The following is a 14,880-nucleotide window of genomic DNA, read 5'->3' on the forward strand; positions in this document are numbered from 1 at the left end:
TGCATGATTAATTGTCTTTTTCGACTTAGAGCCAAGGGTTGGAGGGTATCAATTTTGTCAAATTTATCTAGGGTAAAATCCTAACCTCAATCATTAAGTGTGTTCAACCTATGCACTCAACAAGACCTGATTCTCAATGGACTCTTTGTGAGCCATTCAATTTCACCAATAGATCAATGCACACGTGAATATTTATGATATTTAATTTAAAGATTTATTTATTTTTCAATTAGGAGTTACATGGATTAGATATTATTGTGTGGAGTTATGCAAATATGATTATGATGGTAAATGAATGCATGATTTAGTCAAAATCATTCACATGCTATGTTAGTAGAGATTATAATATTTAATATGCTTAGCTTGTGGGTCAGGAAGGAATTGGTCTAGTTAAAGTTCTTAGAGATTGTAGAATTTAGTATGTTTGAGCTGTGGGATATGGAGGACTTGTTCTAGTCAAAGTTCTTCATCTATTGGTCCCTACCTTGGATAAAGGGATTCCTTAATTTTATAACAATTGTATTTTATAATTATAAAGAATTAAAGCTAATGCATGCATTTGTGTTTATTGGTTTTAAAGATTTAATGCCTACATTATCAGTCTTCTTATTTTCTCTAATTTGCACTTTGCCAACAAAGCCTAAACTTGGATAATGGAGTAGGCTAGGTTAACTCATCTAAATTTGTAGGCTTACATTGAAGGCAAATGGATAATGATTTGACATAAGGATCATTTATTGCATCATATGCGATAAATATAATGACAAATAATAAGTGATAATAAGCAATGTTCTTGTTGCTAGCGACCTTTAGGAGTAGTGGTCCATCTAAAAGGCCCTAACAAGTTCACAAAGAAACTAACTCAAGGTTAGTTTATCTAACAAGCAAACAAATATAAAACCCATAAAAAGACAATTCAAGAGAAAGGAATCAACTGCAATTACAATTATGAAGACCATTAAAAATGCATATTAAATTTAGGCTAAAATGGATTAATGAAATGTGAAGGATGACAACATGGCAAGTTAAGGCCATCAACTATGTCAACTTTATTAGATTGTTTCAAATTGTATGGGTGTTAGAAAAAATTATAATGATTTTGTAATGTCCCCACTTTGAAATACAATTTAATGATAAATGATAATAATAAAATAAAAATAAAAATATAAAGAATACAATTAAGTATAATTAAATTTTAATTAAGTTAATGAATGGTCAAAGACATGAAATGAAAAGTTGTGACTCCCTCAAACATGAGATATAAAAGGGCGAAGAGAACCTCATTTGAGGGGATAATTTGTGGAATTACAAGTGTAGATCTGTAGATTTGATATAAATAAGAAGTGCAGATTTGAATGTGAAAGGCCGTGTTCCTTTCAAAAGAGAGAAATAATGAAGAGTTGCACTCTTTCAAAGTGTGCTAATGGTGGAAAGGACGAGTCTCTTGCCAAAGGGGCATACATGATGAAGAGGTGTGACCTCTTCCTCACATTGGAGAATAAATAAAGGACATCCAAGGGAGATCAATTTGAAAAATAATTTGTTATTCTCAAAGGGCAGTAATGAAGAGTGATAATTCATTTCTTATGAAGAGGTGTGAATTCCCATAAATGAAGATATAAAGAAGAGATTAATTCAATTGAGAAGGGGGAATTGGAGGAACCATCCATAAGATCAAAGAAGACAAGAAAGTCAATGGATCAATATCTAATATTATAATTAATAAGGGTGAAAATTAGCAAACTTTGATATTTACAAGGGCAAGATTTAGGGCAATCCCAAAAGGGGGGGACATTACAAGTGATATCATAGCATGATCTTGCCAGCCTATAGGGTAAGGATAAATCTGTAGCCTCCTAAAATTGCGACACTTGCAATTTCGACTGCATTTGGGTCTTCACGATGGCGATGCAACACGGAACCTGAATGGAGACCCCGAAACTTGTTCATGACATCAAAAACTACATTTTTCAGCACCCTGGCCTGATCCTCCTTGCACCCTGCTGTTCGTGGAGGTGGGACCATGGCGCCCAGCGCCTTGGTCCTTCAAGACTAGGGCGCCCAGCGCCCTGGTCCCTGGCCCTATTTTGGGCCCAGTCTCTTATGGGGCTTCGGGTCTTTAAGTTTGCAAATTGGAAAATATTGTTTCCTGGTCGGCCTAAGGTTGGGAAAATCAGTCTATTAGCCCTAATTGACAAGTATATAAACTACATTTCCTCTCCCATTTTGAGGAAGGAGGACATATGTGTACAAGACGCGGAAGCGATACTCAAGCATTCAAACATTCAAGCATTCAAGCATTCAAGCATTCCTTCAAGCAATTGAGCATTCTAAGTCTCCATTCAAGGCTAAGTGTTGCATTCAAGACAAGGATTCAACCATTGAAGAGGAGATCACTTACAACACATTACATACAACATACATTACACCTTCGCATGTAAGAATACAAACATTCTTACAACAAGGTATCAGTACTTGTTTACATTACAAACATTTACATTTACAACATTCTCATTTCTTGGTTAATTCCAAAACCGGGGTTTGACCTAAAGGCAAACCCCTCATCCCTAACCCCCCAATCGTTCTCTCTTTTCTGTGTGTAGGTTGCAGGCACACGGCTGTAATTGAAGATCTGGAGTCCTTGTGCAGAGACGAACCGATCCCCCTTCGTTTCGCGGATTTTTCGGAGGACCGTGTGCACGCTGGGCGCCATCGTCCCGTCAACTTTCGCTCAAATTTGCAGAACAACACCGTCTCGGCATTTTACTGCTAATTCCAGGTCCGCAGCTTCATCCCATATCCCTATCTCTGTTTATAAGTGAATCTTTCCTACTTTACATGCATTCCTAGTTCAATCTTTCTATCTACATTCTTTACAAAAGAGGGTATCCTTGATGTCTTAACCCTTGAAACTCATTTAGAATCCAATCTTGCATTGCGTGGGATTGGATCTTGTGGGTTTCAACCCCTCTTTTGAATGTAAAGTCCCTCCTAAGTGAAAACCATCAACCCTAGTGACTCTCCTTTCTCTCTCCTTGGAGTTGGGGGAGGGGAGAACAACTAGGGTTCGATTTTTCCGCTTTACAAAATCGTTTATGCATTCTAATCAATGAGAAGGGATTTATTAACTCTGTCCAAAAATATGGCAACTAAATTATAATGGCTGTTACTACTTATCAAGTTGCCATTAGTTTTATGTTCAAAGTTATTCTATATACTCTAGTCGGTTATCTCTACAGAAATATTCAGTCGGTATGCACAGTCCAGTCGGTAATAGAAGAAAGTAGTCACAAGAGCCTAGTATGCACCGAGCTGTCTACCGAGTATCATTCCATGTCTACTGAGCAGCAAAGATGACACACCGAGTTGATATACATCGAGTGAAACGTGTTACCAAATTCATTGAACCTGGACATACATATGAAAACGTGTTACAAGATCAAGGAACATAGAACCGTTATCACATTGGAAATTGCACTTAAAGATTGTGTATAATTTTGAGGTCATCTAACCAATGAAATATTTTACATGGTTATTCATTCGATAAAACATGTTTGTAAGATCGAAGCAATGAATGGATCACCGACATAAGAGATCTATTTATACAACATGGATTAAGATCAAATATATACATGTAGCATGATAGAAAGGAAGATATAGAAATATATGAAGCAAGACATGTGAAAGCACTAAGTGTTATGATTGTTACAGAGACACAGAGGTCACCGAGAAGGATTTCAGAGAACAGTCAAAGAACAGAGTAAACAGAAGGGTTTACCGAATTACTATATGGGTTACCGATGTATGCTATAAACAAGGTAATCTTATTCTAAGCACATAGAATCTGCTATAACATTCCAGATGTAAAGTTGCAGATATTTGTAATGATTTTATTGTAATATTTTGAAGTTGTAAGAGAAACCTTTAACAGGGTAAAAGACTCTAATCAAGTCTATAAATTGTAAAGCCTCTAACCAGGTGCAACATTTAGATTAAGTGTTGTAAAATCCTTTAGCAAGGTAGATCTAACAGATCTTGATACTCCTAACAGGGTAAGCTATCAGAAATAGCTAAACATGTAGCTCTAACCGAGCAATCTTTATTATTGCAGTAGTGAAGTTGTGGGTGCCATCCCCACCGCAGTTTTTCTCTCTAACCAAGAGTTTCTGCGTAACCAAAATATATGTGTTATGGAGTGAATCATGTATGATTGTTATTTATTTGTTTTAGCATTATATTATGTTACTGCACTATTCAGTTTATGCTTAACAGTAAAGATATTGTTAAGAAAAAGATTTGAAGTACTGATTCACCCCTCCCCTCTTAGTACATTAGCTTTCCATATTGGACCTAACAATTGGTATCAGAGCTTCAATCTTGGAAAAGGGTTTAACTGCCTAAAGAGAAAGATCTTATCAATGGAAGACTATAAACAATCTCAGAGGATTGTGTATCTGCAAGAAGAGCTGGATCATGCTAATCAAGTGATTGTAGACATGCAAAGGCAAATGCAAAAATCTCTGAAAGTGAGAAGAAGATTATTTGATGATTTGCAGGACTCTCTAGAGTTAGTGGAACAAATTGAGACATCATCTGAGAACAGTATATCTGAAGAGACTGAAGAAATGATTGGAGTATTGAAAGAAAAGAACAAAGCACTGGCTGATCAACTAAAATCAATGAAAAGAGAACACGAACATTTCAGCACACAGATGACTGAAAATCTTGATGCATTGAGGACAATCGAGGATAAAGTAAGAGATCTAGAAAGAGAGAAACAACAACTTGAAGTCTTAGTATCTGATAAGAATGATGAAATCACAAGGTTGACTGGAATTCAACAAAACCTGTCAGATCAACTAGGTTATGCACATCATGAAGCAAATTTGAAAGATGGTGAGAATTAAGCATTGAAACTTGAGGTATCAAGGTTGACCAATGAACTTGAAACAGAGAAGAAATCCAAAGAAACACTGAAGAAGAGTTATGAAGCATCAAAGATGTTGGATGAGCAACTGAATACAAGAAGACCCAACAAAGATGCAGGACTCAGTTACAAAGGAAAAGACTCTACCGAGAAGGGAATTTATATTACCGAGAGAGGAGAATTGTCAAAGCAAGTTGGAATTAAGAAGAACATCAAAAGAAAGAAGCCTATTTGCAACTACTGTGGAAATCAAGGTCATACTACCAACATATGCTAAATCAGAAAAGGTAAGCAACCGAATGTCACTAAGTCCAATGGTTATTGTTACAATTGCAATAAATATGGTCACACATCTAATCAATGTAGGACAAAGTTTGTTAACAATTATCAGAAGGCAAAATTCAAAGGGTTTTGTAAAAAGTGCAATAGATATGGACATAGTACCGAGAAGTGTTGGTTTAAGCAAAAAAACTATATGTGGCATGCACACCGAGCAAATACTGGAAGCTACCGAACCCACAAAGATCTTAATCGACAATATGCTGCAGTACCATGGTATTACAATACAAGGATATGGTGTGAATGTTGTGGAAGATATGGACATATAAGTGCGATCTGCTTTATAAGGTTTGGGATGAACAACAGAAGATCATGGAGAAATCCTGGTATGACATGTTTTCATTGTCACAAAGTGGGACACTTGGCTGGAGATTGCAGAGATCAACCTAGAAAAGACACTGAAGAAATAAAAGAAAAATTAAAGATGATTTGGAAAAAGAAGGAAATTGTGTCAAATGAAGAAAGCACCTTACCTACCGAGTTAGGTGCTTCTATTCCAAATTAATCGGTAAAGGTATGAAGGGACTGCATTCTCTCAAGGTTAAATCTTAACAGTTCCTATTTTATTATGTACTTAATTCAAAATCTGCATAGTTAAGATGTAGTAGTAAATTTGAAATTCTATCAAGTTTTTTGGAGCACTATACAGGAAACCTGTCAAGTCGGTAAATGAAAGAAGTTTGGTTACTCGGTTAAAGCGCAAAAAAAAGAAAGAAAGTTTAGTGGAACCGAGTGCATTTAATGTTTTTGACCTAACCTGCATGGAACCCGATAAGGTATACTATGTAGTTAAAACATTTACATGGTCATTTTTACTTACCAAGTTTTTGAGAGAGTAGAGCAAAGCGAATCTAAGGCGATCAAACCTCCTACACAGCAAAATTCAAGGTATTTACATTAATCTCAACGCATTGTTAATCTGCTTTACCGATCTTATCAAATTATTATCTGCTAAGTGTGAAGCGTCTGCCGTTTGAAAATCCTCAAACCCTAAGGATCTTTTGTTAGTTTTTAATCTGAAATCTACAAATGGCACCTAAGATCCAAGATCCCATCATTGTTAAGAATGTTGAAAAGCCCTCACTAAAATACTCTTTAACTCCCAAAGTTGCATCTAAACCGGATGACAAAACCGCATTTTCACTCGTCCCAGATAGAGTGTTATTAGTCGAGGATGTGAGATTCTTCACCAAATGTCGTGTTGAAGAACTCGGTCACGTTGAAATCAAAGACACATATGATGAATTGTGCACTGATGGTAAATTGGATAGCAAGTATGAGCACATTAAGATCAAGGGATTAACTGAAGCCCTAACCTATCCCCGTGTGTTCAAACCCCAGTGGGTCAAGTTTGTTCTGAGCAGAGTTCATGATGACTTCATGTGGCTAGAAGAGCAACCGTTTAAGATTACCAAGGAAATCATTCATCTGATTACCGGTTACCCTATTTATGATCATGCCCGAGATCAAAAGATGATATCACAGAAGGAATTGATCAGTTTAATCGGAGTGGAATCAGATTGCAAAGGACTGAAATTGAACAATGTCACTGTTGTAGAACTAAAATTTGCCATTAGAGTAATAGGTTACTGTTTCTTCCAATCGGCAAGGGAAAACAGTGTACCCTGTGCAACAGTAGACTTAGCATACAAAATTGTGAAGAAAGGCATGAAAATTGATCTATGAGAGGTGTTGCTGAAAAACCTGTTTGAGAATCTGAACACCATTAGGAAGCCGAAGAAGAACAAATCGGCTAATACACTAAAGTTTGGATCGCTACTTGTATCCAAGTTTTTCTATTTTGAAAAATTCTTTCCATCAGTCGGTAAAGTTGTTTGGGAACTACACCGACCAATCATCCATCAGATCAATGACTTCATTAAGAAGCCAGGTGATAATTTTAATGATATTATGGATGATTACTTCAGTAAGTTTCAAGAGAAAATGCATAACAGGTACCGGATTCCACCCAAGCTAGTGGAGAAATACAAAGATGACATATGTTTTGAAGTAGACACTGATTACTGTTATGTGAATGCTGTGGAACCAAGAACTCAATCTTTGTCACCTATGGGTTACGAGATTGATTTTGACATCACACAACAACAAATTGATGCATTTCTCACATTACCAAGGCATGCTACCGAGCTGAGGTATGGAACCTATGAAGAAGTGAAGGAAAAAGTAAAAATGAGCATTGTAGTACCCAAAGCTACAAGAAAGGCAACAAAGATGATAAAGGCATTATCGGAGAAATTCAGAGAAGATTCTTCCTCCACACCTGTCAAAGGCACTATAGCCATTACCAAAGAGGAATCTGAAGCCCAAGAGGCAGCTATAACACTGAGCACCGAATTGCCTAAGGGAAAAGTGTTGAAAAGAAAGAATCAGGACACATCAAAGGCCTCACCGACTCCTCCAGCAAAGTGACCTAACACAAGAGCATCTACAACTTCACCAAGTAAGAAAACAAAGAGTGTTACTATTCCCAAGGTAACAAAAACTTACAAGAAATTTACTCGGAGACTCATTTTGGCAAAAGCGTCTAGTGACACCGAATCTGAGGATGCAAAGCAAATTTCAGATTGCTAAGAGAAAGAAGGTAAATGTACATAGTGTTGAAAATTTTTGTACTAATCTGAAGGAATATGGTGGATTTGGAGGATTCAGATATGTAAGTATGAATCCATAAATGAAGATGAAAAGAGACAAATTGAAGAAGCTGTCATCTGCACACTTCTGAAATTTTGATTGGTCCCATTGGAAGTCTCTAATTCTCTTCCAAAAGAATTATATGCACATATTGATAACAAGTGACAATATGCCCTGGACTTGGAGAAACAGATTAGAGAAAGAAGTCTGGTACATCTCTTTCCAGACATGTCGGTAGTTGAAATAAAAGAACATCTAACAACCTACCACACAAAGTTCCTCGTCAAACAAAAAGCCTTGAAACTGATGAATGGGTTGTATATTGAAGTGGAAAATGAGACAAAAGAAAAGTGGCAGGAAATCTTTAGAAACAAGGATGCCGGTGAGCAAGCTGAAGTTGAAATAGTTGATGTCACCGAGCAAGATCCTGATGTTACCGAGCAAGACCCTGCTGACACCATTCAAATAGATGAAGATATCATGGATACAGAGGCACCGGAACAGGAAATGATAGAAGGCAATGCATATGCAAAACTTGTATCCAATGAATTAGTCTTGGAACAAGTTCAGCCTTATCCATTGGTCAATCAACCTGTCTCAACTGAAGCCCCTCAGGATATAGATCAAGGCACCGAAGGTCACAAGTCTACAACAGGAGAAGGTACTACTCAAGAACAGACTTCTCAAGCACCTTCTAGCACTGAAAATGTTGCAACTGAGACACCGAGTACCGAGACACCAAAGGACACTACAGAGGCTAAAGAAACTGACCAAAGTGTTGCCTCTACCAAGCAACCTACCGAGGGTCATCAAGCCTCACAAGCCATTGTCTTAGTTCAATCGGTGAAAGGTAAAGAAAAGAAGATGAAAAAACATAGTTTCAAAGTAGATTTGTCAAAAACAATAGTGTTGCCCAATGTTGATATATCCAAATTAAAGGGGCAAGCACTCATTGATTTCGGTGAACTATGCAAAGCAAAGGCCGAACAAGAGAAGCAAATGGCTATTCAAAAGAAAAATAAAGTACTTTAGAAGGTGAAAGCACTCTTAATATATATGCTACCTAAAGCTACAATAACCAAAGATGCAGCCATCCACATTCAACTGGATGAACTCCTAACCAAGATAGAGACATCTAGAGTAGATGCATCCAAATATTTGAGCAAGCTCAAAGACAAGGAGCTCACTGCAAAATTGATAGAAGAGGTACAGAAAGCTATAACTATTGGCAAAGTTAAACTTGTCAAATTTATTGCTGAGTTGTCCCCTCAACTCAAGCACATTCATTATTTATTTCAGAAACTCTATACATTTTCTTTATTCATTAAAGACATCAAAAATAAAATAGAAGCAATTGAGAAATAGATCACCGATCTCTCAAATAAGTTGACCACAGAGCCCAATTTAGTTCAGAATTTCTATACAAAGTTACAACAACTCATGGCTCAACAATTGGACCTAAGAAATGAAGAACACAAGATCAGGATGGACATAATGACACTTCAGACATTATTCCTTCCTCATCTTTCATCCGTCCAAGAACAGATCAACCGAGCCACATACTTGTCTACTACACAAGAGGGAAGCACTCTCGATGGCTTAATATCATTATTGGCTGATATTCAAGCGCAAAATTCTTTAATGGCCAGTGTAAAGGATGCCCTCTCTGTCGTTCTCACTGAAGCATGGACAAAGTACAAATCCATTTTTGACCAATTGCCACCACCAAATGGTAACTAAATTTTGATGTTTGTCAAAAAGGGGGAGTGATATAGTATTCAAAGCATCAAAGTATAGTATCAAACAAAAGGAGTGTAGTATACAGGGGGAGTATACCGAGCAGAGTAAACAGAGTATCCAAGAGCAGTGAACCGAGCAGTGAACATGATAGTAAGCAAAGAACAATAGTAGATCACCGAGCATACAAAATCAGAGTTTTGTATAGTATATTGATAAGGGGAGTATATCTGGATTTACTATTTCATTGACTATTGTATATACTATTGTGTAGGGGAAAAAGTGAGACTAGGTTAACATGTCCTAATCCTACCTTTTGACACACATTGTGGAATACGAAAGAGCCTAGAGGTATCACACAATTGGCTACTTCTTTTTGTGAAAGAGACAGCCACGGGCTACTTATTAGGGTTTCTATTCCTTTGTTATAATTGAAAGATAAAATGATGCAAGTTCAATTCCTAACCTCAGAGTGCAAGTATGAACTAATAACAAAATTGCAGAATTGAAGTTAAACAATGGAAAGCTGCAAATACAAGGACAAGACAAGAATGCAGATGCGTACCCGGAGTTAAAATCTGAGTGAAAATGTTTGAGATGGGGGCGCGGGCGCCACTGTCCCGATTCTGCTCCTGAAACTGCACCTGAAACTGCTATTTTGCAACCTGGAAAACTGTCGGGAATGCTGTCTGACAGAAGGACCAGGGCGCCCAGCGCCCCTATCCTAGGGACCAGGGCGCCTAGCGCCCTTGTCCTGGCAGGACCAGGGCGCCCCATGCCCCTGTCCTGGTCTTTTGCTCTGAAATTTGGTGCGAAGTTCAGTCTCTGTTTGCTTCCGTCGGATCTGCAACTTGCGTCGTCGTCCGAATCCTGAAACCTGCACTTATATCTGAAAAGGTATGGTGGGCGGCTATATAGGGTTTTGCCTTAGTCAAACCCCCACTTTGGTGATTTCCACCTCCACGAATAGCCAAGTTGTATTGTAAAAGTAGTGTGTGTGTAGACCTTGTGTGTATGCAAGATCCTAAAATGCAAGTAAGCAAGCTAGAGCAACCTAGAAAGTAAACCCTAATTGCTTGTAAATGACAATGTAAATGCTCCAAATCAAGATGTAAAGAGATCTAAAGCATGAGTACAAGTGATATAATGAGGCTTATGCAAAGACATGAAAACAACATGAAATCATACCCAACCCCAAGGGAGGGATACAAGCCAATCTTCAGTCGGTGATCCCTTATTGCTCTTCAATGCCTTCAAAGCCCTAAATGGATGAATGAAATTGATGAATGCTTGATGGATTGATGTTGAATGTTGTTGAAGTCTTCAAAGATCTGCTCTTTCGCTGCATAGAAGGTCCCTGAAAACCAAAATCCCGATCCTTTCAAATGAAGAAAGAGAGCTCTTATATATGAAACCCTAGGTCTTAATTTCAACTTTTGGCCGACCTAGAGATTGAATCTCCTGCCAATTTCTTGGGGTTAAGCTTTATTTTATGATTGGATTGTGCTCCTAAAATTTCGGGAAAAATGTCCGGGACCGTGTGCACTCCGGGCGCCATGGTCCCAACAACTTTTCACCAAATTTTCAGGGCCGTCGGATATGATGATTTTAGAGAGAATCCCGAAGTTACAGTTGATTTCGAGATGTTTTGACCCCCGAAATCAAGCCCCCAAGTTCAAAATAGGACCTAATTAGGGTTTTTGATTAAATGATGTATTGGAGGAATAAAATGAAAGGGGCACACTTTAATGAAAGGGCCCGACTTTAGGATGTGGAAGATGATGAAATAGAACCTTAGACCTAATTAATTCGATTAATTAAGTGCTAAAGGGGAAATGCAATGCAAAATGCAAAATGCGCCAAGGCGGGTGCTAAACTAGGTGTGAAATTGTACTGCTTTAGCAAGTGCGTACAATTTACGATGTTACATAAAGCCCCCACTTTAGCGGTCATATGAGTACTATGTGCATATGCAAGCTAAAGTACAGGAAAGTAAACATTATTTGAAAAAGGATATATCCATAAGTCCGTCGAACGAAGCCCCTAGCGGTATCTGCAGTACACAGTTAGGAACCGCACCCTACAAAACACATGTTAGATCACAAAATCACCTAATGCTTACTAAAGAAAGTGATGAAATTTGCAAGTAGTTATATGCCCCCCCTGTTTCGGCTTTCTTATTAGGGAGGTGAAACATGGTAGCACGTTTACTTACGACAAATTGTGTGAGAGATTATTGATGATAGATGTTCACTAAAGAGGCTTCATCAGAGCACCTTTTGGAACATCAAGGGAGTAAGGGAACAAAAATACGATTCCTACGCAACAAATGGTTCGAAAATCGCATCTCCCAAACTCAAGTTATGATGAAATGAGTGATAGAGGAAAATTAAGGTTTTGAAAGTAAAGGTAAAGGAATGAAAGTATATACCTCGAAAGTGACTATTGCATTTGTCACTTTGTTGATTTCTGAGCATTGTTCATTACAATGGAGCCCACATAGCCATCATCATGCCTTCACGACGACCAGAGCATCCCACAAGGATAGAGATTATGCGACAGGCCGTGATCGACGATGAGCCACTGGATGAGGTGAGTTGACTAAACTTTGACTTTGACTTTCTGCATTTCTGTTGACTTTGAGTTTCTGTGATCGAATGCGGGCCTTGGAATCTGACCCTGGGTCCCACCCAAGGCGCCATGGTCCTATCAAGGTGCCATGGTCCTTGAAGGGCGCTATGGTCCTTTCAGGGCGCCATGGTCCCTGTGGGGCGCCATGGTCCTCTCAGGGCGCCATGGTCCCCTCAAGGTGCCATGGTCCTCTCAGGGCGCCATGGTCCCAATCAGGACTTGGCAAGGGTTAGCTTTCGATGTTCGACAGTTTTCATTTTTGGCATAGATGATTGTGATGATTGAGTACTGATTACACTGATGTTTTTGTATTGCAGGGTCTCCCATACATGAGAGAGCACACGGCGGGGCAGATTCTTCGCAGCTTGCGAGATCAGATTCCCCGGCTGACTCAGGCAGAGAGGGATACATTATCTATAGTAGGTTTGTGGTATATGATTCTTATGCCAGCCATTCGATTCCATCCTGCGATGCTGATGGCACTCATGGAGCGATGGGATCCTGACGCATGTACATTCCAGCTTCCAGTAGGAGAGATGACAGTGACACTTGAGGATGTGTACCACATACTTCGCCTACCGATCAGAGGAGCTACCGTGACATATGCGACCGATCGGTCAACAGAGGACCATCAGAGGGAGCAGGTATACTGCATAGGGAGAGTCATGCCAAGCGAGACGAGAGGTCACATCATGGTCAGTTGGCTCTTACATCCTACAGGAGAGGTGCCCCTCATGAGACGTCTTATGATTGCCATCATTGCACTAGCTGTCTGCCCTAATGGGCGAGGTACGCACATGCATGGGGGTCTAACATGGTGCATCAGGGCTATGGAGAGACATAGGAGAGTATATGCCTGGGGTCAGAGTATGCTTGCACATCTCTATCACGACCTCGAGGAGTATGTTTTTGGACAGGGTTGTAGCTTGATGACATGCACACTTCTGCAGGTGTGGATATTTGAGCACTTTACATGCACCAGGCCTGTCGGCTATCCAATGAGTGCGGCTAGCGAGCGACCTAGGGTGTTTGCTTATCCACTTACCAGCGAGTGGAGATTTGGGGATCTACTATATTGGAGAGTGACATTCGATAGGTTGACAGCTGAGGTGACAGTATGGAGACCATATTTGCGGATGCACAGATGGGATGGAATGGAGAGGTAGCTAGCATGCTTACAAAGGAACCGCCTACTGAGAGGATGATACCCACACATCATAGTCCCATTCTACTTTGACCGAGTATGGAGGCAGTTTGGGCTAGAGCAGTGTGTTCCAGCCGATGTACCCATCTACACTCGACACTCACGAGTCCTTCCCAGACCCAGAGCAGTAGCGAGACCTACGATAGACGATATCGAGATCATAGATATAGAGGGGTCCGATCAGGATGTGGTCACCGATTATGCCGCAGCTCCCGGAGCACAGCGTATGTATCTCTCATGGTTTGTGAGGACAGACCTGGGGCCTATCTTTCCACCAGATCACCCGACAGGTCATCCAGGTCCATGGAGACATGGAGACCGAGATGAGGATCAGGGATCCAGATCAGAGGAGCCAGAGGAGGGAGAGGGTCGTGAGGAGGCAGGAGATCCTGATCCACCCATAGGAGATCAGCCTAGTGCCGAGGAGGAGGAGGAAGGAGAAGAGGATGACACAGATAGAGATGATGATGAGGAGAACGAGGATGCGGATGAGAACAAGGATGACAAGGAGGAGGAGGATAGAGATGATGAGGAGAAGTCAGATGCAGCTCCCCACCATTCAGGAGATGATACCATAGCCTTAGATCCTCCTCTCATTCCCCAAAAGGGGGAACACGAGGCGATACGGAGACCTGTACCCATCGTGCACAGATCATTCGAGCGCGGGGAGCCTAGTAGTTCCCAGTCACAGATGCTACCATATCACGATCCCTACTGGCGTGAGGGAGATCTAGGTATAGTAGGTTTATATTGATTGATTAATGTTTTGATGATATAGAATGGTACTAATACAAAATCTGTTCTACTACTACAGCTAATGTGCAGGAGTGGTGCTCCTTGATCCAACAAGCAGTGACAGATATTTCCATGATGGCACAGATCCCTAGTTCCTCATAGGTTGCTTATAGACCTCAAGGGAACCCGGGTCAACATGATGACTTGTTTTCCCCATTTCGAGTACAGGTGGAAATATGGAGGGAGAGAGAGAGAGTTCTATCAGAGGACCTTCAGCGGGCACAGTGTAACCTAGCAGCAGCTCAGGCCGAGGCTACCTCATATCGCGTGATCCTTATGGATAGGGATTGTAGGAGTTCCTCTCGGAGTCATTCACGATCTATATCACGCTATACACCCATGGGTCCACCTTCACGGCCGGAGCAGGAGGGAGCATCTAGTCGTCACTCTCCAGCCACTAGCCCTAGGGATAGGAGATGATCTCATGATGTAGGATAGGTCACATTTTGGATGTATAGTGACCTACTTTTGTATATTGATCCATATATATATATATATATATATATATATGCTTCTTTGTCTCAAACGTGTTATCTTTAATGCCTAAAACAATGTGTATTTTGATTAAAGTTAATACATTTGGTAGATGTACATG

Source organism: Cryptomeria japonica, chromosome 6 (genome assembly GCF_030272615.1).
Source record: "Cryptomeria japonica chromosome 6, Sugi_1.0, whole genome shotgun sequence".
NCBI lineage: Eukaryota > Viridiplantae > Streptophyta > Pinopsida > Cupressales > Cupressaceae > Cryptomeria > Cryptomeria japonica.